General features: G+C 37.0%; 1 long non-coding RNA gene across 1 annotated transcript in view; it reads left to right on the top strand.

The window, feature by feature from the left end:
• The first annotated feature begins 512 nt into the window (after nt 1-512).
• Nucleotides 513-27737, top strand: part of LOC140700220 (uncharacterized) — a 46333-nt gene continuing 19108 nt past the window's right edge. The window contains exons 1-2 of the long non-coding RNA XR_012078552.1: nt 513-598; nt 19253-19343. This is a non-coding gene — a long non-coding RNA (uncharacterized lncRNA). The remainder of the gene's footprint in view (nt 599-19252; nt 19344-27737) is intronic.

Below are 27737 nucleotides of genomic sequence, written 5' to 3'. Positions count from 1 at the left end.
GTTTTTTTTCTTCAAAGCTAGAAGATTAGGTGAACAGAATCAACAAAAAGTCATTTGCCCAGAAGATATCTAGTGTCATGTCACCTCCATTATAAGCCAACAGTACTTTAGCTTCTAGAGGATGGCTTAGCTCAGACCTTTGAGATTTCACAGAGTGGTGAACCACTTCTGACACCCTCACTTCACGCCCCAGAGAAAAGATGTGTTAGGTGAGCCTGAAGGAAGTCTGAAGGGAAAGAACAAAGGAAAGAAAAGGAAGGAATCAGACATCACCTTTTTCTCTTTTCCATCTCCAATTTTTTTGATATCAAAAATACTTCATAAAGATATTGGGTACATGCATTAGATGGAAGCAGCGGACAGGGAAAATATATAAGACTACAAAATATTTAATACTTACTACTTCCCTTCTAGACCTTTAGATATAGAGAAGGTCTATTAATTTTTTTTCTACATTTGCTTACTGTTTTTATTTACTTACCTTTCCACCATCATCATAGGTTTGTAACCCAAGGAATCAGACCTTCAAATCAGGTGGAAGAAGTTTTCTTCCGAAGGTGCCGAAAATGCACATGGAGTCTCTCTGCAGCTCACTCAGGTAATCCTTCCCTTCTCTCCTTTGCTTCATTGCTTGTCCTCGTCCCTTCATAACCTTTTAAATATTTCTTCTCCATCTTTTCTATCTCCAAAATCTTCTTGATCTCAGAACACTGTCTCATGAATATGGCAGCTGGTTAACAAGGAATGTATTAGATCTGAGCTAAAGGTGGCAAAGTGACAATATCCTGCGTCTATAGGCATATGGAGCAAACAAAATGCCATACACTTCTGGTTATCATGCAACTCGATACATCTCCTTTGAAAAGTTATCTAACTGTATCTATTAAAGCTGAACATAATCTAGGATAGATAAACACAATAGGAAAGTGTATCTATGTGCACCAAAAAACATATAAAAGAATGTTCATAGCAGCATTGTTCATAACTGCCAAAACCTGGCAATAGCTCAGGTGTCCCTCATCAATGGAATGGGTAAGTCATGCAGTGCAATTCTGTATAAATATTAAAATTAATTTCTGCTACACATAACATGGATGAAACTTACAACTGTAATGTTGAACTAAAGCAATTAGGACAAAAGAAAGAAAGAAAGTGAGTACTATACAGAGGGAAGTTTCAAAAACTGGCAAAAGTGGTCTACAATGACCAGAAATCAGAGTAACGGTTATTTTGAGGGCTACCTTAATGACTTAATGCCAGGGCATGACTGAAGTTTCTAGGTTATTGGGACCACAGTATTATCTTTAACTGGATTCTGTTTATCTGAGTGTGTTCACTCTTTAAAAATTCATGGAACTTTTAAGATCGGTGCATATGACTGTATGTAAATGATACCTTGATTTTTTTCAAAGCCATATTAGCTAGAATTCTGGTTTCTCCAGCAGGAAAATGCTCTGTATCTCCCTTTCTTACAGATCTTCTGGCGCTTTAACAAGCTCTGTTTCTTTCCTGAGTAACTCCTGAATTCTCCCTAAATTGTACTGCTTAGCATATGACCTATCATCTGAATGCTCCAACACTGACTCTAGTTAATATACATCATTATGTGATATCAGTAGACCTCCCAAGTCAAGCTTGGAATGGTGTTTGGTGGTAAAAAGCAAAGATTATATATGGTAATGAGCTAATAATTTTTAAATGGAGATAAAATGAAGCAAGCAATCATCATAGCTATACTGTAATTTACAAGTATTAGAGGGACAACAGTAATAACTGTAGATTGAGTCTGCCTGTCTTTTGGCTCAAAGTAATTGGCTAAAACTTCCTGAATTATGTTCCCCTAAAAAAGGGTTGAAAGAGTAAGAGCTGATAGATAGAAATGAAGACGGTAATATGACAATGATGGCTAACTTTCATCAACTCCAGCTCGTGGTGTTTAAGCACTATTATTCTGCTTCCCTATTAGAGAGCATTTTAGTGTTATTCTGTCCGTGCAGGGTTCCACATTTATATTTATATATTCTAGTGTCGTGTTTGATCTTTTTCAACAAAACTGCAGTGCTGACTTATGCTCAACTTAGTGTCTACTCTAACCCCAGAGCCTTCGCTGACAAAAAGTTACTTTTCCACAACAAACAATGTAAAAGGTTAGTCATCAGAGTAGAATACAATATTGTGCATAAGTGAAGTTAATTAGTAGTTTATTTTTATGACCACTGAATATACAGTACACTTGTTCAGACATGGGTTTCAGGCCGAGATTGGCTTGAGATGACATTGGTCACTTTGACTTATATGAAGAACCGTGAGGACATGATGGGCCTGCTGGTACCAACATATTCTCAAATAATAACTATCATGAGGCTCCCACTGTGAAAGATCCACAAGATATTTTCATTTCTTCCCACTACTGTCACACATCCTAAAATTTAGGATATATGCCAACTAATGTTAATATGAATCTAAGAAAAACATTAGAAAAAGAAAATCTACTATAAATACATTATATATTTACACAATATATGCTTGTGTATCCAATACCGGATGGAACTGATTTCTTAAAATTACCATGAGCTATCTATATCTATACCCCTCCTATAAGTCCCTAACACAGATAATCAAGACATGGTCAAAACTGCTTTGACAGTAAGAAATTTTTCTTTTCCCAACATCTTCTATAGGTTATTTGTTATTATTCTAAATTGTAAAATAGGAATTATATTATTCACATGTTTCCAATTTCTGTTGGCAGATATACTTGACTCCTGGAGCCAAATATGTGACCCATATATAATATTCATTCTGTAAACAACCCCCTTTGGGCTCCATTCTGCTTTCTTAACTTTATTTTCCCATTTCCTAATTTTCCATGCCTATTTTAAATCTCTTATTGTATTACTGGTCCCTACATAAACCATTTCACATTCTTTTCTGGAAAAAGGCCATTGTGTCAGCTGAGGTCCACTGAAAAGCAGATACCACAGTGTGATGAGACATGCAAAAGATTTGTTGGGGGAATACCAGTGAAGGATAAAGAGGAGGGAGCAGGCATAGCCAGGGAGAGGCTCCCACTGCCAGATGCAGGTGTGACACTTTTGAAAGAAAGAGAGAAGGAAGGGGGATGGGGTAGAGGAGTCTCAGCCTTCAGGGCAATTCTGTGTAAGTTTCCACCAGATGAATGGGGAGTTGCTGAGCCAAAATTGGTTGTTAAAAAAGGTCCCAGATCTTCCTGCCATCTGGTCATTGGCTGGGGACAGCCATCAAAAAAATGGCCACTAGGATGGAGTCTAAGGGAGGGCAGCTGAGGGTCTCCATCAACTATGCTTTGCCAGCAGTTTCTCTTGAAGGAAATGTCAATGGCAAATTTCCACAGCCATCACAGCAGTACACCAATAAATAAATAAAGTATTCACAGATAAGTGCATCTTTGTCATTTCAAAACTGTCACATTCATTCTAGCCAAACAAATATTTCTTAAAACCTAACATTCGGATGCTTTCAGTTTATGATAGGTTAGAATCGCACATTGAGATTTATAGCGGCTGCACGGTGTTTAAGCGCATCTCCTCAGCAGTAGACAAAAATCCGCAGGTTGTGGAACGGTGCCTTCCTGACACCTGGGATATTGGATTTGCTGCAACACGTAATTGTTCTCAACTGTTTCCACTGGTTATTTTTCATGGTGCCACACGGCAAGACAAAAAGAAAGGGAATCTCAGGTTTTGCTTTCCTTTCTGTTTCCATGGACACGCGTTTATAATTTTACATGAAAGTCAAAATCTGTCACTCTTAAGTCTGTTCTTGGAGCTACTTTGCTAGCAGCTTCAACTAATGCAGGAAAATAATTAGGAATCAGCCCCCCCCAAAAAAAGCCACACGGAAGGGAAATGCGCCCCTTCTTCAAGGTGAACAGGGCGGGGGGCCGGGTGGGTGTGTGGCTGTGGAATGAGCCTGGGCTTGACAAAGGGATGAAATGAATAGATGGCAATAAAGTGCTTAATGAATGTGGGTATTGCGGAACATCGGATGGAGTCTCGGCAGGCATTGTGGATACAGTTTACTTTTAAACCAGAAACAACAGAATTAATGTTCCTTTTAAACATAACACAACCTAATGGCTAGCACTATATCCACCTCCTGCTGTCTCTTACACAAATATGTGACTGTATCAGCAGAACAGTTTCAAGAGTCTTGCCATCAAAACATTTACCATTCCAAAAAAAAAAAATTCACAATTACCTTCAGCCTCATTGATTTTTGGCCTAGCCTACTATTTTGCAGGCTCCAGGTCTGTGGAGCTATGTCACATTGTTCTTATCACATAAGGTTTAAAGAGGCCTTACTACGTGTGACAGACACTGGCAGACTGCAATTGATACAAAAAACCTGAGGGACCTCTGTTTTGAGGTCATGGTATACTTAAAAAATAAGCTTTAAAGAGGGAAACTAGGAAGGGCTTATTAAATTATAAAGAGTTCTTCATTTTTCTGGAAGGACTGATTTCACTAATACCATGAAATTAACATGGTTAAATTTGTTGTACTTACTCACATTCTTGAGGTGTTTGGTACAGAAGTAGGTCGTGTTCATGTTTTAGGCTCCGAATTTGCAGCTGCCCATCCGATTAGGTCAGACTCACTCAGGATTATCTCCTTACTGAATAAACTCAAAGTCAGTTCAAGTGGAACCTTCATTCCATTTGCCAAATCCCTTCCCCTTTGCTACATAATATAGCCTAAATCACAGGAGTGAAGCCCCTTATATTCATAGGCATAAGCTGGGTATGTACAGTGTACGTACTCCAAGGGGTGGGAATCTTGGAGGCCATTTTAGAATTCTACCTACCACAGGTGAAAACTGAATCTTCCCTTGGTAGAGAGTGGTAGACTTTTCATATAACTGGATTTAATTATTAGTCCAAAATCTATGCCAGATAACAGCAGTCCACATTTTTAGCCAGATTCAGGATATAGACATATAGACGTTGATTAAAGGTAGTCATGGTAACTGGAAACTTCATTACAGTCTTAGTACCAGGATTTATTTTGCTCCTGCTATGAAGCAAATGAAACAAGCTGATAGAATGGGATTGAGCTAGGGGCAGCGGAGGTAAGAGGAGGTTAATTTAGACTGTTTGTGAGAAAAGTTCTAATTGAGGAATTGAAGTTGTACCCTGAACAACAAAAATGAGGCCAGCGAAGAGAAAAGCTGAAGACAAGAGCTTCTGGGTAAAAACACCAACAAGTACAAAATTTTATGGTAGAATAAATCTTGGTGTGTTCAAGGAATACAAAGAAAGCCGGGCGGTGATGAAACCCAATAAAGGAGGGGAGAGGGTGAGTGGAGGTCAAAGCATGGAGGTTAGGTAGTTTCTTATAAGTCATATGATGACTGAGTTTCTGCTTCTAGGTGCAATTGGTGTCCATTGTAGGACTGATTTGAATTGCATTGTTTAGGAAAAAAATCACTCTGGATTTGATAGAGCCTCATCTATATCCATTGTTTATAACTGGAAACAAAAATATATTATTAGTCCTAGGGAAACAATTATTTTCACCATTTAGTATTTATTTTTGTTTTTACTGTATGTCTCAGAGTTAACAGGATACCTTTCTGTTTGGCATAAATCCTGTCCATAGTTATTTCTGATAAAAACCTTCAAAGGGAACTTACCAAAAAATGTTATATTTTTTTCTCCACTGGCTGTTATTTTTAAAAATCCAAAGGAAATGTGAAGCTCAAATTTGTCCCTTAATCAATTTGCTATTTTTCTTCTATTAATATGCTATGATGTGTTATTTTAGAGTTGCTAAGGAATACAAATATGATATTATAGTCTTCTTTTTCTAAGCAGAAAAGCCAACATCAGTACACCTATGTTGGTAAACAGTATTTTGTAATGAAAAGGAATAAAATATTTTTGTGACAGGAAAGTCTAATTTGACAGGATGCTTTTCTTTTTAACAGCTTATTTTCAACACTGGTCTTACAACTTTTTCCAGCTGTGTTTTGGTATGTGTGAACATGTCCAGTCCATTTTTACAACAAACCCCCATCACTCTGTTCACTTTAAGTAGCTAGGGTTTTAGATATCCAAGCAACTCACATGGCAGTGATTTTTTTTTAAAAAAAGCAGGACTATACAGTCAATTTCAAGAGATTCATTCCCTTAAACGGTATAGAGAGTGGAGCACAAAAAAATCTAAAATGAAAAGTCAAGAACACAGAGACATTCTGATTTCAGTAATAGCAGACTACATAATGAGGAGAAGTCCTATGATATAAATATTTCTACTTGAAGGCATTGAAAAGCCAACATAGCACTGAAAATGTATAAAGATGCAAGAAAAGGCAGAATCCCAGAAAGAAAATTTCTGCATTTGGGGCCACTTTTCCCCTGGGGATTTATGCCAATTTCAGATAAAGTGGCTGAGAAGCTGAGAAACTAAGCTGGAGTACTTTTAACAATCTGCCAGAGCAAGGGGGACAAAGTTTGGGGCCAGGATCCACCAAGGAGGAGGGCCCTGGTAAACATTCCTTGCTCTCTGTTGAGACTCTGAAAGATACTTCTTAAGGATGAACCCAGAATAAACAGGTCTTTAAGGAACTGCAGGACACCTTTACATCATTTCCACACCTAAAACTTGCCATATTGCAAACACAGTCAGAAACTTGGCAGAGCAAATGTTAATTCTCTTTAGAGAAAGGTAAGATTATCCTAGACCTCAGATTATTTCTCTAAACAATTCTGCACAATATCCTAAATAAAACAAAAATAACCAGGCACAAGAGAAATAAAACCACATAAATTAAAAGCACCAGAAAAAACAGACAATAGAAATCAAGCAACAGGTACTTCAAGGTATTGGACTTAATCAGACACAGAGTTTAAAATACAGCATTTACTATTTATAATGTTGATGGAGACAAAAGACAAGATTGAGGATTTTGGCAGAGAACTGTAAAGTATTAACAAAGAGCCACATAGAAGCTTTATAAATTCATTGAAAAACACAACTGAATTTGGGAATGCAGTGGATGCATTTAACAGATTAGGTGAGATTAAGAGGAAATTTGTGAAATTAGGGCTAGATCAAAAGAAATATTCAGAATAAAATGAGACATAAAAGGATGGAAAGAGACAGAACTGATAACAGTAATAAACTCTAACATACAGCAGGATTCATGAAAAAGATAAAGACCAGATGAGACGGAAGCAATATTTAAAGGCTAATGGCCGAAAACACCAAACCAAGGATTCAAGAATTCCCACTTCATGGTGCAATACAAAAACTTTCTCTTTGAGACAAGGCACAAGACAATGATGCCTCCTATCACCACTTTTATTCAATATTAAATTAAATATCCTAGCCAATAAAATAAGCCAATAAAAATTAATAGAAGCTTTAAGAATGAAAAGGAAGAAACGTAGCTGTCATTATTGTCAGACAGTATGACTACATGAATAGGAAATCTGAAAGAATCTATAGTTAAATTAATAAAATCAATACATGAGGTTAGAATAGTTGCTAAATATAAAGTTAAAACACAAAAGTTAATTGCATTTCTATTCACCAGCAACAGTTAAAAAATATTTTTTAATTTTAATTCAATTTGTTAACCCTGAAAATGATTCATTCATTTAATATTCTTAACAAACTAATAGAAAACACAAATAAATAAGAAAGTAAGTGCATCTAATAAAAGAGTAAAATAAATAAGTCTTATTCTCTAAAACCAATTCAGCAAAGTGATACAGTCAAAAAAGAAAAAGAGGTCACCATCTTCACCATTTATGGACTCCATGCTGAGTCACAATAACACCGTATTGGGTAAGGATCTTGTGCTGATTCAGATTATATCAGGCGCTAGGGGGATGGAGAAATGGTCAACATTGATCCTGCGTTGCCAAGAGCTTATAGTCTATTTACAGAGGTAAGACTACAGCAGATGCAATCAGTTGCAGAAGAGTGTAAGTCTCACTTACTCACTTGGGCGTTTCCTCACTCAGCAAAGCAATATTAATTTCCTGCCTACTATGAATCAAGTGCTTTTTTGTGGAACATTAAGGAATATGAAGAGAAATAAGACAAAAAGACCAAAAGAGTCCAAAGAAGAGACAGGAAACCAAGCCTGAAGGACACAGGGAATGTTTTGTGGAGAACCCAGGAAGTAAACTGTCTTCAGTGGTAGAGAAAATTTGGATAGAGTCAAGTTTTAAAAACTGGGGATGGATATGGTGTAGTCATGCATCCCAGTCTCACCAGATCAGAAGTTCAAAGAGAAATTGGGAGAAATAAGGATGGTTTTTTAAATTAAAAGTCCTAGCAGAGGAATCTAGAATTCAGGCAGTTCAGCAATGGGGATAAACATAGGCTTTTTACACATGAGAATGTCAAAGCATACCCACAATTACCTTTACTCCCATTTCCTAGAGCTGACAATTACTCATTGCAGATCTATTTTAGGTAGATGAGCATAGTGGTTAGAACCATGGATTCCAGAACCAGACTGACCGGGTTTAACCTGCCTCCACAACTTACTGACCTTAAGTGACCTGGACACTTTTCTCATAGGGAAGATGGGATACTGATAATGTTGCCACGTGGATTTTTTTAATAAAAGCTAAGTAAACTAATCCATATTATAATTAGACCAATGCCTGGCACAAAATCAACACTATATTATTTAGCTATAATAGTTATTATTATCTCCTTTATGTCCAGTATTACCCTCAACACTGTGGTTAATGTATCTTTTTTAAAATGTCTCCCCTCAAAGATTTTATAATTTCCTTGGGTTTCTGGTAGGGGAAGTTGCCACTAAGGTGTATGGTAAAGGATACTTAATATCATGAGGAAATGTTCAAATAAATCATGGAAAGAAAAAGAAAAAAAAATTAAATAAAGGAAACCACAATACAGAATGGAAAGTGTAATACCAAATATCTTTTACTGAAAATAAGGAAAGGATTCCTAAAATTCTATAAAATACCAGCTACTGTCTCTGGGTACTGGGATTATTAGTGATTTTAAGAAATACTGGATTATAAATTTAAGAGAGTCAATGGGTGTAGTCGAGCTCACAGCCTTTGGGATCATAAAGAAGTAGGTAAATATCTCAGCTAAATCTCTTGCCTGTGCAGCCTTGAAAGAGTTTTTGTTCCTTTTGTCTGTTTGTTTTTAACTTTCTCAGCCTCTGTTTCTTCATCTACAGAAAGGGAGTGTGCCTGGCACCTTGTAGATGTTTTATACTCTGTGGTTATTTCTGCTAGGTAAACTAACTTCCTCAAAGTATTCATCACCAGTCACACAATGTCACCATAAGCCCAAGTCCATGCCATTGGCTACTTGGTGTAACCAGCGCTACAATGTGATCACATTGGTCTCAGATGTTTTTAAATAGTCAGTGATGTCCAAGGAAACAAACGTGTGGATTTATTTCTTCATTCATCTGGCAAGAATTCATGTTGAAAATCTGAACTTGCAATATTAGGTGCTGGGTGATAGACTTTGTAGATATCTTGCTTGTCATAAGATATGAAATTAACGTTCAGTTTTCACTAATTTACTTATTCATTCATTCAATGACTGTTCATGAATTGTATTTACTTTGCTAGCCAATGAGTATGAAATTAGTTTGTCCCCAATCTGTTTCTTCTGGCCTTTTACAGAAACCACTTTTGGTTCTGCTTGTGGCTTCAAAAAGAGACCTAAAATTATATTTACCTTGGACTATAAATAGCATTGGAATAAGCATAAGTCAAATAAATTGCAACGGATCAAATCCTAGCAGCTCCTATATGACATTTCCATCCTTTCTTGCTGTTTTTGAGCTATTTGAGTTGAGGTATTTTGGGTTTGCTTACTTTAAAAGCCAAGATCAGATGCTATCTCATATTTTGTCACAGTTTCAGACAACATTGGAAGTTAAAAAGTTGTAATTAAATCCAAAAGGCTCTTATTTAATAAATAGTCAATGCCAAATAACCAGAACTTGGATGAAGGAAACAGAAAGATATAGAGTCTCTTTTCCTTCACAGCAGTTTTCCAGACAATATCTATTTCTGAAATCCATACAGAAATAGAAAGATTCAAGAAATGTTCCTCTTCTAGAAAGTGTGCCACCTATCTATAAAGATACTGTTCACAAACTGGTAATAACAGAAAGTTTAAAACAGTCTAGTAATAGAAGACTAGTTAAGTAAACTATTACATTTTCACAAAATGGAATATGTAGTCATTGAAATATTACAGACAAATATTCAATGACATGGAAAGTTCTACAAAGTAGATTGTTATATAAAAATCAGATTACAAAATAGTAGTTATAGTTCAACCCCACCATTTTGACCCAGCTGTTTTTGCCTCTGAAGAAATTTTGACCCTGAGACTGTTTATAGTACAAACATTTTGATCAGATTAGGTCAATGTTGATCAAATTTTCATCAGGAAATTAGTTCCCAAAGCAAATACCACTAAGCCAAATTATTCCTTGTTCAAGGTAGTCCTGTAACCATTTTTAATATTTTTTCAATTTTCTTCTTTATTTAACTGAGGTTAATTTATTGGCATTATTTGTTTTCCATCTAAATTATAAAATAATTTAATTCATCAAGTTTTTTGTCATATTAATTTTTAATGATTTTTTTCTTTCTTTGTGAGTTTTCCTTTGTAGTCATTTTACCTACCAAGTTCAATATTCTTGGGTTAGAATTTGTAGATCTAAACATTGTTAAGAAGATCTTATTCTTCCTTTAATTTTTAATCAATAACAAATTTTACCATGTGCACTTTAAGACAGTGTCAGTTTTATTCCATAGAGATTATTTATGAGTAATGTTTAACGCAAATATTCCCATTATTTCTCAATCCATAAAAAATTTATAAACAATTTAATTGAGAAAAGAAAAGAGAAAGAAGTCAAGGAAGGGAGAGAGGATGGGTGAATGGAAGAAAGAGAATAGATGACTGGCGAAGGCAAAAGAGAATAAGGAAAAGGGAGACCAAAAAACAAACATACAAAGAAAGTTTGAGACAGGTTAACACATATGAATAGTCAAAGCAGTGGGATCAAAACGGGGAGATAGGATATTACTAAAATATAGCTTAATACTGCTATCTCTTTGAGCTTAATCATGTTAGTGCTTTCCCTTGACAAGATAAATTCTTGAAAATCTCTTCCAAAACAATCCTGTATTTCTTACTTTTGATGTCCCCACATATTGATCTCCATACCAGAAAGGATGAATTTACCACATCAAGGAAGGATCTTTTTACATGACTATGTCACAACCAGTTAAAATATGTAACAAGAGCCTTGAAAGTTGGACCAACCTATTACTCTTTAAAGTTTGTCTTATTGTTTTTGTTTGCTAGTTAAAAACTTAAATTTTAAACATCTCTTAAAAGTTCACCATTGATTTTAACTTAGATTGTTAGAAATAATGATGATGATAGCTAACAGATGTGTAGCACCTCGCTCTTTTCCTGACAATATTCTAAGTACTTACATATATTAACATATTGAATCCTCTTAACTCTGAGAGGTAAATATTATTATCATCTCCTACCTCGAGATGAAGAAACCAAGACACAGAGAAGTCACTAACTTGTATAAGGCTATATACCTTGTTAGTGAAGTGGAAACGTGTTAAAACCATAATCTGATGCATGTTTCATTTGCAAGAGTAAGAAATTAGGCTTGAATCCAACTATGGAAAAGTTTTCTTCAGTCTATCTCAAGCAATTTCCATAGAGTCATGGAAATTAACTCTCCAGGCTGTCATAGAAGGGCATGAAAATTTGGTCTGAGTGATTCAAGATCTTTGTAGGAGTCTTTGACTTGGTAAATTCATTTTTGATATGAGTAATCTATGACAGTAATACTTTGCCTGACAAAGTCTTTCTGACACAATCCACCAATAGAATAAAAATCTACCCCAAAATATATTTTTCCAAACTTTTGCTAAGTGTCAAAGGGAGAGTTAAAGTAAAAGACACTGTCATTGTCAGAGGCATATAGAAATCAATAGAAATACTATGAGAAGATATTATGACTAGATTAAAAAATGTTAAGAAGTGCTATGAAAGATTGATAGTATGGGTGAAAATTTTCAACAGAAGATAAGATTTCACATGGATTTTGAAGAACCTCTAGAATTTCACTGGTGTATTTAAGAATAAATATTTATTGAATGCTTACAACAATGAAAGCGTTAACCTTGATTTTGAAAAACTACTATAATGTCATGAACTCATTCAAAAATCAACAGCTATTTATTGACTACTTAACAGTAATAATAACTAACACTGTCCTTAGTAAGACAGAAGTAACCAGAACAGAAAGATTCTGCTCTCTTGAGGCTTATATTCTAATAGAAGGAGGCAGATAATAAACAAATGAATGAATAAGAAGGTACTTGGTGGTGATAAGGGCTATGCAAAGACAGGGTGATATGACAGCCAGAGTCTAGGTGGTGTTAAGGGCTATGCAAAGACAGGGTGATATGATAGCCAGAGTCTGGGTGGCTCCTTTAGACTGAGGATTCAAGAAAGGCATCTCTCAGGGACTGATACTTAAGCTAAGACCAGAATGAAAAAAAGGGCCAGTGTTCTGAAGACGAGAGAGAACAGGCAGCAGGAATGGATAGTGGGAGGGTACTAAGATGTAGTCAAATTGGGTTTATTTATAGGAAACAAAGAGGGCCAGTGTAGCTGGAACATCAGGGTCAGTGGAGGAGAGTGATGCAAAATCAGATTCAGTTGTGGGCCTCCCAGGGCAATGATGAACTGTATACAATGTGAAAAACTGATAAACAATATTTCCATGGGATTAATGTTATGGTAAAGATAAACATGGACAGCCTTCTTTTAGAACATAGTGGACCTGACTAAGGCTAGGAAAAGTGATATTGACTTTAAGTTCTAATGGATGGGAGGAGTTGGCCAAACAAGGCAAAACTAAAAGGTGTACCAAGGGAAGTCCTAGAATAGAAAATAGTTCATTGCAGCCAGAGCCTAGAGGCAGAGGCAAGAGTGTGGTGAGAGATGAGTCTGAATACATAAGCAAGGACAAAATAATAGTCATGAAAACTCTGGACACCCTGAAGTTATAATGAATACAGATAAAACGTGTATGTAAATACACTAGAAATTGGCCTTCAAGGGCTTAATGTTCAAAACAATGAGGCCTTCTACCTCATTTCTAATTCCCCCCAAAAAATAAAAATTAAAGAAAAAGAAAAGATACTAGTTCTTTGCCAAATTCAGTCACCAGATTCAGTCCCTGTCTGAAAATTTTTTACTTTCTGTTGACTATTGTCAAATGAAGGTAAATAAATCCCCACTATGGTAGTTTGTTCACCAAATATCCTGGTACTCCTCCCTGAAGGAGGAATATATATATATACTGCTCTGACAAACTCAGAAGTGATCATGTGACTTGCTTTAGCCAGTGAAATGTAAATAGAAATGAGGTATGTCACACAGAGGCTTTCCGATCCGGCAAGTGGTCCACCATGTTTCTTTTCCTTTGGCTAGGAGGACCAAGTGTTCCAGATAAAGGTTGCTCCATCCAATGACAGGAAATGGAGCAACAGCCAATACAAAAGGACATGGTGTAGAGGATTAATCACTAAGATTTGGAAAGGGGGAGGGGAAGGTTGTTTGTTACTGCAGCATAAACTAGCCTATCCTAACTAATACAGTCACAAACACAGACTTCCAGGGCAGAAGGGATGAGGCAAGAGATGCTGAGTAACACCATATACCTGCAACCCTTTGGTCAGGTTACACCTCTCAGGGATTTCCTCCACAGATTTCACAGCAGAACTGTGAAAATGAAGTATATTTAATTTTGCATTTTCACTCTCTCCCTGCTCGTGACCAGACAATTCAGTACTAATGACTAACTACTCCAACCAAAAAAAAAAAGTGTGACATGGGATGTAGGCAGCCGGTCTGTGCTTCGTTGTCACAGCCCACAGCTATAAATAATACCATTAGGAAAGCACACATTGCCTTAGATGGAAGGCACAAAGAAAAGCACTTTCTCTGATAGTTTAGCAACACATTCAGATTTCATGTCTCAAGGTAAAAATAGGCCTAACAAATGAATTAAATTTGGAAGCGGAGCCGAAGTGAAGCACACTGGCATTATGAAACACGCCGTAGGCGAAAAGGAAGACTTATAAGGTGCTGTTTTCTCTCTGCTGGTGAGCAGGATAGAAGGGTGGAAAAAAGGATTTTCCTGAGAAATAAAAATAATCATCAAGAGTTTGAAGTTAAAAATATCATCCTTATTACATTGGACACGGAAAGGAACTGTGAAAACCATGCAGGCTTCAGCAAAGAATAAAGTACGTCTCCACAGATAGGATTTTCTTCTGGGAACTTTCAACATTAAGAAAGAAAGCAAAAAAAAAAAGATCCAAAGAAAATAAATGTCAAAGAATGTTTAAAAAACAGATACACTTCCCATTCAATAACTCACGTTTTAATATTTTAGTTTTATTTAATTTGTTTCAGTAAAACCCACCCATTTCCATTATGCAATTTTGAGTGCTCTATTTAATGGCTCTGGTACTTGAACAAAAGAAATGTTAGGAGATGCTGTATGTTCCAAAAGACCAAAAAAAGTCATCAGTCAGCAATCTTCCTTAATGCTTTGTAGTCTAAGGCAAACCTCTTATCCTATATCACATGCAAACAAAAAGTACAAATTGTCTTCTTGTGTCAAAATATGTACTATTTATATGCAAATATAAAAATAGCTAATATTAGATACATTCATGAGTGTAAGAATCATTTTTTGCTCTCCTTGTGTCCCCCTTGGCTACTGAGTGCAGTGGTTGATAGCAAATAGGTGCTTAATCCACATTTCTTAATTGAACAAAGTGACTTTTCTCCATCAGCCCCTCTTTGCTTTAAGTGGCCTACTATGTATGAACTATATACACACTACATTGATGGAAAATTAGTGTAACTTTTATGCCAGCAAACCATCAGCAGACAGTAACAGCACGATCTGATGTCTAAATCTATGGGGCTGAAATGTTCCCCAAACTGCACTACTGGCATCATCAGTGAGTTAGGATAACTCAGCTGGACCGCTTCACTGAACAGCTGGAGAAATGCCGGAATATGCCAGCAGTCATGTGGCCATGGTGATTTGGCCAGATCTCAGTTCCCCAGGCCCAGGCCCTAAACACAGGTGAGGCCTTTCCAAGAGAGCCAAATGGCTAGGGGAATGCAGCTGAGATGACTCACAGCCATGATCAGGAGAAAGCAGAGGACACTTGTGTTCATTGTAGAAACAGGCCTGGAACAACTTACTCCTGGATAGCTGGACAGTTCTTGTGGTCAACCCCTTCAAGCGTAGGAGGTTGAAGTCATCAGTCATCCCATGCAGTCAACAAGTGAGTGTGCCAATCCTCAACCACCGTAACAAGGGCTTCCTGACTGATTTGTGACTAATTCTGTTCTGCTGCTCTAAAACCAGCTAGCACGTTGGAACGAAACACAGTTTAAACTGAAGTGTCAATGGTAAGGAACTTACTGACAATGGCTTTTTCTAGCTGGCTACGAAGTGCCTCAACAACAGGACCTAAATTAAGACAAAGTAAAGCAGACTAGAATATATAATCTTTGTTTTTTAGAGTAAACATACCATGAACAGTATACTTTTATCTGGGGTTTAGTGACTTTGGATAATTTATGCGAAGACTTGAAGCACAACTGAAAGTTTTGAACTCACTTTCTATACTGAACCAATTCAATAAACATGAATGAATGCTTACTGTGTGTCCAGCAGTGGTGTTGGGCACCAAAATATAGTGATGAATAAATGAATAGGGTGTTATTAAGAGCTTATAGCATTTGCTGAATGTTGCATAAATTTATCTTCCATTGATTCCACAAACAGGATACCACTTCTCCAATCCCAGAGAACAGGCTAATGAGCTTTTCAGGCTCAAAAACATTTGAAATAAAGAATTAAGCTCAATGAATATGACCATTTAATCATCTAGAGTAATATCATTGACAATCAGCCGTTGTTAATAAGCCTATGGAGAGACCTTAAACCTGGAAGGAAAAGCAAAAGTCATCTGACTGGAGAGTCTGGATATAGATTTATTCATTCATGCGTTTATTTATAAATTCATTTATTCAACATATATTTATTGAGTCCCTAATATGAGCATATCCTGTTTAAGGCATTGGAATACGATGCTGAACAAAACAGATAAAACCTTCCTCTTTTCAAGTTTATATCATAGTGAGAGAAACAGAAAATAAGCAGGCGAGCAAGTGAAAATACATACTTTCACTAAGACTAAGTGCTATAAAGATAAAGAAGGATAAGGTAATAGCGATTAATGAAGAGGGAGGTAAAATAGATGGTGAACATTTGAGCAGGCTATATTTTGGCCAAAAGAGAGTATATGTATGTGTATATATATGTATATGTATATATACACACACACACATACACATACACACACACACACACACATAATAAGGACACATTTAGTTTCCATTTTAATTAGCAAAATATCAAGAATATTGCTGAAGCCATGGGTCACAGAAAAAAAGAACAGACCCAACATATCTCAGCTCATTTCCCCAGCTCCTCAAAGTGAGGTCGCCGCTGACTGGGATACTGTTCATGCAAGTTAAACATAGGTATTTTTTGCAGAGCAAATTCAGGGTGTAGGAAAGTTATAAGTAGTTTCTGAGATGCAAAATAGGATAATGTGCTAAGACAACAGCCTCGCCAGACATACTGCATGGAGAGATTTTCCAGATCACTTTAATGTTTCCTTTAGGATACCAAGAATTGAATCTGGAGGATTTAGAGCACAGAGTTCTACCATTATATGGAAGGATTGCCTATCCTCTCACTGCTAAGCCATTTCTATAGCCAACAGAGGGTACATCTTAAAGGGAGTAAAAGAAAGTTTGTCCTTTTCTGGACATAAGATTGGTGAAAAACAGAGAGAAGAGAAGAAAAAAGTAATCATGACACTTCAATTTTTTGCATTTTGGCTTCCACCAGGAAAGGAGATAATATGTCACCAATGAGATCAGCTACCCCCAATTTAGACTCTGAAAGGAGACCACTTAGTAGAGCATCCAATCTGCAGCTCAGCCACTCAGAGAAACCTTAGCAGTGTGGGTAGGTAGAAAAGCCTTGAGATTTAGCGTTCCCAAGCCACCTGCATTTCCCTGTTGCTTGGATCCAGAGTGAAATTCAAGATGCCATGGAGCCCACCATGGCAAAGCATAAGGATTCCACAGCTGAGGAGGACCCCCAGAACAGAAAGCCAGGTGGAGGAACTGCTAGAGACTGGGTGGTTGACACAAAACAGCCTGAGTCCATGCTGGTAGCATTTCCTGAGCCAAAAGAACAGCCCATAGTTTCATATGCTGCAGATCTCAGCTCTGAGAGCCAGGAGAGAATTCAGCAATCAACGGCCATGACCTTGGAGCTCAGAAGACATCACACAGTAAATACCTCCAAATCTTCGTCTCAGGGCTGCACAAGTTTGAGCAACACTTACCTTTCCTCTCACAGCCAGTCAATGTTAGAAACAGGGCAAGAGGAAATAGAAACTCTGACACTGAATATTTTTATTTATATGAGAGACTGCATATAACCTAAAGGGGTCCTTTAAATTGTCAGATTGAACTAATTTTAAAACATACTGGAAATTTAATTAAGGTTTGTCACAAACCGGCAGGTGGGAGCTTTAGAAGGGGACAGGCTATAGACATAGTAAATCAGCTGTGTTTCTCTGTACACCCAAATTGCCACGTGAGTTAAGTCCTGAATCCTGCCACACAAGTCACACGTTTCATCCAACCACTTTCTCTGACTACCTGTAGGACCAATGTCCTGGGGTTGGAGAAAGAGCTGCTGTTAGAGACTTGGGTCCAAAATATGCAGAATTGACATAATTCTTTTGCAGATTAGTCAGTCATTCCATTTAGAATTAAGAGGTTCCTTCTAAATGGATAAGGGCAGGAATTACTTTCTGAGACTTTCGATAGGTGTTGAAAAAATTTTCCAGGGTTCAGGAAGTAAGAATCTTGCCAATGCAAGACACATCGTCAAAGAGACAGTGCTGTCTAGAATATAACAGATTCAGAAGTGCTTGTTTCTAGGGGTAAAAGATGGGAATAATCAAAGCTCCCTAAAAAGGATCTCTCTCTTCATAAATTTGTACCTTAAATTATTTTAGTTTTTTCGTTTTAAAAGATCACAAATGAGTTCAAATTGTAAGAAATATGCTCTTAGGTATAAAACTCTGTTTTTTTCTTAAGAGAAACTTAAATGTAATAATGTATAGGGGTTGGTAATATAGACATAATTTTAGGAAATCTCCAGACTTCATTGAAGTCCAAATACTAAGTAGAATGTACCTATTTTTAAGCAAAATATGAAAATAATATAAAACAAAGATTTTCTAAAACAGATTCTTCCTCTGAAGAGGAGGAAGGGGAAAAAACAGATTTATTGGAAACACCTTAAATTATTTATTTTCATTTATACTTTTTTCAAAGTTACTTAAAATAGATTTCTGCTAAAATCATTGAAAATTATCTTGCTGACAAAAAGTGAAGCTTAGAAAGAAAAGGAAACAGAGGTATAACCATCGATTGTTCCTTTATGATTTCTGCCTAGTTTAAAAAAAAATTCTGTCTCCATTGTTCTTTTAACTTTTTTTTATAACCAGCTTTAATACGGTATTGTATTACATCTTCTTAAATAATATATCTTTTATTCCACAAATCAATCAGGTATAACATTTAGTTTATGCTTTAAAACTAAAAATTTCCTTTGTAAAGATACCCAGGGATTTCCTAAGAACCCCATGGAGAGTGAGAAAGCAAGATTTGTTGTTAAGAAAGTCACCTGAAAGAGCTTCCAGCCACAGTTTTCTCACCCTGCAAAACTTTCCATACTTGTTAAATCTTATCACCTCCGGTAACCTTTAATACTCTGAGGTGAGAAGGTGACTGATCTCCCGCATTTTCCCAAAAGAGCCCCCTGCTCCTACTTGCCTGTAATAACATTTTAATACTGAACTTAATCTTCTTGCTCACAAATTACAAGCCTATAATCATTACCTCGAGTAGCACCAGGAAACAAAAGTGCATTATTACTGCACCAACATCCCTTAATATTTCCAATTTACTCCTCTCATGCCAGGCCTTTGCAAGAGACCTCATTTATTCTTAAATTCCAGGAACACGGGAACTAAGAGAAGCTTTGTTGTGTGGCAGAGAGCTCCAGCATCCACGAGGAAGAGGAGATCAAATGGAGCCGTCCATTCATAGGTCAGTCCAGAACTGTTATGAACCACCGCCCCCCCCCCCGCCTGCCCGCCTCTTCAGATGACCCATGGTGACCTCGTCCTTCCTTGGGCCTGGGCCTCTCAGACTGCAGGCTGTTTGCGTTCAGTCAACACTTCAATTTTATAGGCCTGTGGAGCCAAAGATTACAAGACTTTTGAACTCCAGGCTGCCTTCTGTCTGGCTACACCCTCAGTTTCTGGAGCCCAAATCTTTTTTAACAACTCTACAAAAATAAGCAATTAGGATAAGGTCTGTTAATCCTCTCCTTTGGACCTAGAGGTAATTACAGATTTTGAGTCAACTAGTGAGAAAACAGAATGACCACTACCAAAGCTGGGAGCTATTCAGGGACAGACTGGACTGTACATCAAAGGCAGTGATAAGGACTGACTTAAGTCCGTTAAAAATGTCCTGTGGTTGCTTTATAGGAAGGTTCGTAGAATGCTAGGCTAGATTTTTAAGGAAAAGAAGAAATGCATAAATTAAAATGATTGGAAAATGGAAAGATATTGGCTATATTCCCTGCACCGTACAATAAATCTTTGTATCTTATTTATTTTATACATGGTGGTTTGTTACCTCATAATCCACTACCCCCACCGTGCCCCTCCCCCTTCCCTCTCTCCACTGGTAATCACTAGTTTGTCCTCTAGATCTGTGAGTCTGTCTGTTTTTCTTATACTTACTTATTTGTTTCATTTTTTAGATTCCACATATAAGTGATATCATGCAGTATTTGTCTTTCTCTGGCTGACTTACCTTACTTAGCATCATACCCTCCAGTTCCATCCATGTTGTTGCAAATGGCAAGATTTCATTCTTTTTTAATGGCTAAATAGTAAATCAACTATACCTCAATTAAAAAAGCAAAAATAAACACAACATTGTAAAATGATTATAAATCAATAAAAAATGTTCAAAAAAAATAATTAGAACATATAAAAAAAGCAAAAATAAGCAAACAAAAAACTAAACTAAATAAAGAAATATGAAGACCTCTTTTAAAAAATGAAAAGAAAAAAATCAAGGAGAAATTTTAAAAAGCTCAAAATATACTAGAGCATCCACTAGTCTATTTTCCTGTTACCAGGTAGGTAACTGCACATTTGGTTTCTCCATACACAAAAGCATACACCTCTTCTTTTTTCCTTAATTCATACTGTTAATGTACTTCAGTCTATTAACAGCTGTGAAATTTTGTCCAGGCAATTTATGTTAAATTAAGAACAGGATGATGGTCTTTTTAGTTACTCAAAATGCTAAACACTTAGTACAGGAATCCCTTCCAAACTCTGACTTTTAAAACTGCATTTTATGTCTAATCTAAATTATTCCATATAATAATATACAAAAAGCAAGAGGTCCTTAGGGAGTGTAAAGGAATTCATTTTATTTCTGTCAACAAATACTTTGCTATAAAATGTGGCACTGGTCAACCCTGCACTAACCTGGCATCTTTTCAAACAAGTCTAGTTTTCCTAAAAAGATTCTGCATGGATGTACCAACTTTATGTAAACATAAACATATGAAACATAAACATAAACAATCAGAAATGGCAGTAGGGCTACCACTGTCACCAAAAGAACAGGGAGTTCCCAAAATTACTAATGGGTTGAGTTTCAAAACCTCATTTTTTAAGTACTTGGAACACAGAGGGAATTTTCCCATAAAAACATTATTGTGATTATTCCATCCAAATGGATCTGCCTAAGAGCACTCCACTCACGCTCCTCCATGCCCTGCCCCTCTGACTTGACTCATGCAGCTCCCTCCTCCTGGAAAGCCCTTTACCCCTCCTCTCCTTTGTATTCACAGCCAACTCATGCCCTTGGCAACCAGATCAAAACCTACTCCAAGATTCTCAACAGATGGAACCCATCACTGGATCCACAGGTCTAAAGCACTCTTTGTGGTCCTTCCATGGTGGACATTGTGGTTATTCCCCCCCCCCCACATGCCTTCTACCCTCTCCGATCTGTGGTAATGGCCATAGCATTCCAGTGAGATTGAGCCCACCCCTATTTCCTGGAGTGGAGTCTGTGCTGATCAGAGTAATCTCATCTCTCTTGACCTAGTCTTTGATCCAGGTAACTCGGTCCTAAACCAGCAGGTATTTGGCATTTTCCTGGCCATATGGACTGTTTCAGGAGGGGTCCAGTCAGCACAAATCTTAGGACTTTTGACCAATGGCTGTAGGAGGGGACATTCTTTTCCTGGACTTGAAAATTAAGGATAATATGACTCATGTTGGTGGAAAGACATGTTGTTCCCATCAAGAAAGCCAGCATGAAATTGACACCCAGAGGAGGGCAGGAGAAATAGAGCCAGGATCCTGATAGAACAAGCTCCTTAAGCCTGCTCTCCCTCTGAACTTGCCAGTTACGTAAGTCAATCATTCCCTCTTACCATTCAGGCCACTTTGAGCTGGGCTTTGTTATTTCCAGTGGAAATACTGATACAGCCCTTATCTCTTTCTATTTCATATAATATTTTTGTGTACCATTTTTATATTCCCCATTGTGCCTATTAATTTTCTGAAACCAATACCATATCTAACATATCTTTGTATCTGTCCAAGATACTTAGCATATGCATGCATACATATATATATATATATATACACACATACACATAACTACAGGTTGAATTGAGCCAACTAACTCAGCTTTTCTCAAGTGAAAGCCAGTTTTATGAGATGTTGAAACACTTTATAGAGGGAAATAATTCTGTCTTTAAACAGAATTGACAAGCATTGGATTTTAAAAAGAGGGAATAATGTCTTTACTGTAGTATTTCTTAAAGTCTTCAACACATTATTACTAATATGCATCAATAAAAAGTAGAATTTAATATATTATATTTGTCAGATTTATTTTACTCCTTATCTCTAACATCTGAACATTTTGAGACGTTAATGAAACAAAGAACATATTTGGGAAAATACTATCGTATGTCATAATGTATCTAACCTATGCTAAGAACTCCAATGTGATGGGCTTTGAGGAATAGGAAGCAAGAGGAATAGGACGTTTTCTCCTCAATTCCTGAAGTCAAGACCAGCCCAAGACCTTGTCTTCAGCACCATCACCTGCTCCATACACTGTTTACCAGCTCCTGTAGGTCTTCTCCAGGACCTCATCACATTTGTACTGATCCACACCCCTTAGTTGCAACCACTACATCCCAGCCTTCCAAAGTGCTCCCTTCCTTTGTCTCTCCCTACAGTAAAAATCCTTTCTCCCTTCAAATAGTTGAGATGTCCAGAGGGAAGCAATCTGACTAAATTATGAAAAGCCAGCCAATCCTTCACCTTCTATGCGAAAAGTTAGCCAATCCTTCATATCTCTAATTCCTACAGATACTGTACTTGCTTATATTTCTATTAACACTATCCCCTCAGAAGTATCTCTAAGTAACATAGAATACATGTCAGCAATTACAAATGGAAGTGTAGGGCAAACATTTTTTGACAGAGTGTATACATTTAAATGAGGTCATTCTATGAAAGTCCTTTGACCTTTGCCAACAAGGACTTTTTGTATGGGAAATACAGGATATTTTGGTTGTCAGGCTCATTAACACCCTTGTTAGTTTTGATAACAGTAGTTTTTAATAACCTCTGGGGGTTACCAGATGTTGGGGGATGGGTGAAATGGATGAAGGTGGTCAGAAAGCACAGACTTCTAGATGGGAATGTATTTGCTGCAGTCATTATGTAAATTATGTAAATTCCTTGAAAAAACTAAAAATAGAGTAACCATATGATCCAGCAATCCCACTCCTGGGCATATATCCAGAAAAAACTCTAATTTGGAAAGATACATGCACCCCAACATTCATAGCAGCACTAGTTACAATAGCAAAGTCATGGAAACAACATAAATGTCCTTCGAGGGATGAATGGGTAACGAAGATGTCGTATTTAAATACCACAATGGAATGGAATACTACTCGGCCATAAAAAAGAAAAATAATGTTATTTGCAACAACATGGGTGGACCTAGAGATTATCATACTAAGTGAAGTAGGTCAGACAGAGAAAGACAAATATCATATCATTTATATGTGAAATCTAAAAAAATGACACAAATGAACTTATTTACAAAACAGAAACAGACTCACAAACATAGAAAACAAATTTATGGCTACCAAAGGGGAAAGGGCAGGGGGAGGAATAAACTAGGAGTATGGGATTAACAGATGCACACTACCATATATAAAATAAACAAGGACCTACTGTGTGGCACAGGGAACTATATTCAATAGCTCGTATAACCTGTGATGAAGAAGAATATATATATGTATAACTGAGTCACTATGCTGTACACAAGAAACTAACACAACATTATAAATCAACTATAGTTCAATTTTAAAAAAGTACAAACTTCTAATTATAAATTCAGTAAGTCCTGGCATAAAAGGTACAGCATGGTAACTATAGTTAACAATACTGTAGAATATATTTGAAACTTTCTAAGAGAGCCAATCTAAGTAGTTCTCATCATAAGAAAAAAAAAGTGACTAAGTATGGTGATAAATGTTAACTAAATGTATTCTGGTAATCATTTCATACTGTCTACATATATCAAATCATTATATTGTACACCTAAAATGAATACAATGTTATATGTTAATTATATAGTACTACTATAGTAGTAGTAATTTTTATGCTGTTCTCACCTGCTGGGCATTGGCATTGGCATTGGCATTGTTTTCATAATTAGTAATACTCCAAACAATCTTCTAAGGTTGTTCTATTTATATACCAGTTAGTTTTAGTTGCCAAACGAACCACTCCCAAACTGAATGGCTTAGGCTTTTCATGCCCCAGGAATCTTCTTACCCACCAGTTCCAGTGCTGTCCCTGCAGTCCTTCTAATCCTTATGGCCCCCATACCACAAGCCCAGTCCTCCTGTGTCCCGGGAGCTGCCCCAGTCCCAAGCCACACATGGCGTACAGGAGCAATGCCCCACTTTAGTGCTGGCTTTGATCCAGAAAGCCATGCAACCACTAGAGACAGCCACCCCTGGTCTGTCCCAATGGACATGGAGCCATAGTGAGGAACTTGGAAAACGTGGGGAAACAGGCACTTCCTTGTTTGATCTCCATCCACAGTGAACACACAACAGAAGAAGGTATTTCCTGGTGGATTTTTATGCATCAACAACATCTGTTGAAAGTCAAATGGAACGTTTTTCTCAAGACATTGATGTGATTAGACCAAATGCCTGAAAATATCCGCTAACCCAGGAAGTCAAAGAGTAGGAAGGATTTTCCCTGTTCTTCTTAAAGAAAAGTTATATTCCAAGAGGAAGTAAAAAGAGTCTCCAGATTGCCTCTTTATTTTTTAATTCTTTCACTCATTTAAGCACCATTAGTCTAGTTTACACACTTGACCTTTATTCATTTAGAATTATGTTGCAGGTGCCATTTGAAGGTATTTTCAGAAGGTATTTTTAGCTATTGATCCCCTTTGCTGGGAGACGGGGCGAAAGCCCTTGCTTAGAGCAGCTCTGTAAATCCATGGTGCCGGCACATCATTCTCGACTTCCCTTTCACTGATTTCTTCACCAGAAAGGACTTTTTGTCTTCCAACAATGGTTTCACAAGCTCTATGTCAGGCAGTGATACCAGTAATACCATTTTGTGGGAGAAGATTTCTTAAGACTGCCTCAGATTGCTAGGGAATCATTCAGGCTGTTAAGCATACAAAAATCATTTTTTAAAAAAATCACTGTAATCCCTAAGACTTTTGATCTGGTTAGTAAATGTGATATTTTAAACAAAAAAACCAAAAAGTGAAGAGTAAGTGGCTTCTAGGACCAATGACTTATTTCTCTAAGTTCTTCTGGTCTGGGTCAACCTGACAGGGACTGAAAGGTCTAAGACAGCCTCAGCAGTGAAGATGGTTGGCCCGTCTCTCCATGCGGCTTCTCCTTCTCCAGGAAATTCGTTTAGTCTTCTTTAGAAGGTGGGCTCCTGGTTCCCAGCAGCAAGAGAGCAAGCCCCCATCGTGCAAGTATTTGTCATGTTTGCCAGTGCCCCCTCGGGCAAGAGTAGTCACCTGGTTAAAGATTCCAGGAGCAGAGAAATAAACTCTTCTATTTGGTGAGAAGAGTGGCAGTCACATTACCAAGGGGCCTTTGGGTGGGGATGGAAGGAACCCTCGCGGACATCGTCGCCAACCGTGTGTTTTTGTCCCCACTCCAGCCATAGTGAAAGCTGAGACGCACAGTCCCAGCTGAGCACTGCACAGACTGCTGACCCAAAGGATTGTGAGCAAATAAATGATTGTGATTTAGGCCACCGCATTTTGGGAACATTGGTTCTACTACAAAAGCGAACTGAAACAACTTCTGAATCCATATAGTAGATTGACGTTTCAAAAAATTTTCAGAGACCAATGGAACAGAATAGAGAGCCCAGAAATGAACCCACAAACTTTTGGTCAACTAATCTTCAACAAAGGAGGCAAGAATATACAATGGAATAAAGACAGTCTCTTCAGCAAATGGTACTGGGAAAACTGGACAGCAGCATGTAAAACAATGAAGCTAGAACACTCCCTTACACCATATACAAAAATCAATCAAAATTGATCAAAGACTTAAACATAAGACAAGACACAATAAACCTCCTAGAGGAAAACAGGCAAAACATTATCTGACATACATTTCAAAAATTTTCTCCTAGAAGAAATAAAAGCAAGAATAAACAAATGGGACCTAATGAAACTTACAAGCTTCTGCACAGCAAAAAAAACCAGAAGTAAAACAAGATTCAAAAAATTTTCAGTTTCCTTTTTAAAACTTGTCTTTTTTACGCAGAAGTATTTACATTGTGATACACACACACACACAATGGAATACTACTCAGCCATAAAAAGAATAAAATAATGCCATTTGCAGCAACATGGATGGACCTGAAGATTGTCATACTAAGTGAAGTAAACCAGAAAGAGAAAGAAAAATACCATATGATATCACTTATATGTGGAATCTGAAAAAAAACAAAATTACATGAATTTATTTACAAAAGAGAAACAGACTCACAAACATAGAAAACAAACTTATGGTTACCAAAGGGGAGAGGGGAGGGATAAACTGGGAGTTTGGGATTTGCAGATACTAACTACTATATATAAACTAGATAAATAGCAACATCCTACTCTATAGCAGGGAACTATATTCAGTATCTTTTAGTAACCTATAATGAAAAAGAATAGGAAAAGAAATATATATATATATATATATATATATATATATATAAAAAACTGAATCTCTATGCTGTACACTAGAAATTAACACAACATTGTAAACCAACTATACTTCCATTAAAAAAAATTAAATAAATGGAAAGAAAAATAAATAAATAAAATTTTTTAAGTAAATAAGAGACATCATGTGACCTTCCCCCACAATTTCTATTAGGCAAGATGGAGAACAAAGTGTTGTTCACACAGGAAGTCAGGTGTAAATTAGGTACTTGAAAATTGGGGCATGCCTCTCTCACCTTTTATACCCTACCCACCAAGGAAAAGAAGGAAGACAGTTTGCTGGAACAACCAGAAAAACAAAGCCCCTGTTTGATGTTTGTTTTTGCAGGAGAAACCACCACATACCTTCATCCCTACTATGACATATTAAGGTCAAACCATAAGCAATGGATTTCCTCGTGAAAGCTTTCAGAATTCATGGAACAGATTACAAGGCAAAGAAAAAGCAGGGAAATAAGAAAGGCTGGCGGTCTGCTCCACGTTTGAATTTTAAAAGGGAACATTTCCACTTTCCCCACCCACCGTCACTCAACCATACTTTCAAACGAGTCCTTCGTCAGAATGTAGCAGAATAACTGCCAATGTAGAATCTAGGACAACCTGAATTTTGGTTTTGCCACTAACCAGCTGTTTGACCCCAAATCAGTCACTTGTCCTCTCTGGAGCTGTGCTTTCACAACTATTCATCGAAAAAGTCAGACAAGATGATGTGCCTAAATGTTGCTCTTCTACAAATTAAATGCAATAACTGACCCGACCTCAAACCTCCTATTAGAAAGCTGTGCAGTGTAGCCTCATGGTCAAAAGCATGAACTTTGTTATCAAAAAGAACTGGTTTCAGGTCCAGCTGAGTAACTGACTAGCTCTAGAATCTTGGACAGGTGTCTTAAATCCTCCATTTCCTTATCTGTAAAATGAGAACAATAATCAATAATTGTATTAGAATCTGCTAATTATGAGATAATGCAAATCGTATGTTCAGCATATATCTAGCACACTAAGAATTGCTCAGGAAATACGTCTTCATGTTGTTGACAAGAACCGAAACTACATCTGTTAATATTGTCCATACTGTCGTAAAACACATTGGCCTTGTCA

Source organism: Vicugna pacos, chromosome 12 (assembly GCF_048564905.1).
Source record: "Vicugna pacos chromosome 12, VicPac4, whole genome shotgun sequence".
In the NCBI taxonomy this organism is placed as follows: domain Eukaryota; kingdom Metazoa; phylum Chordata; class Mammalia; order Artiodactyla; family Camelidae; genus Vicugna; species Vicugna pacos.
The sequence above is the reverse complement of the archived record's forward strand: the minus strand, read 5'-3'. Positions and strand labels throughout refer to the sequence as shown.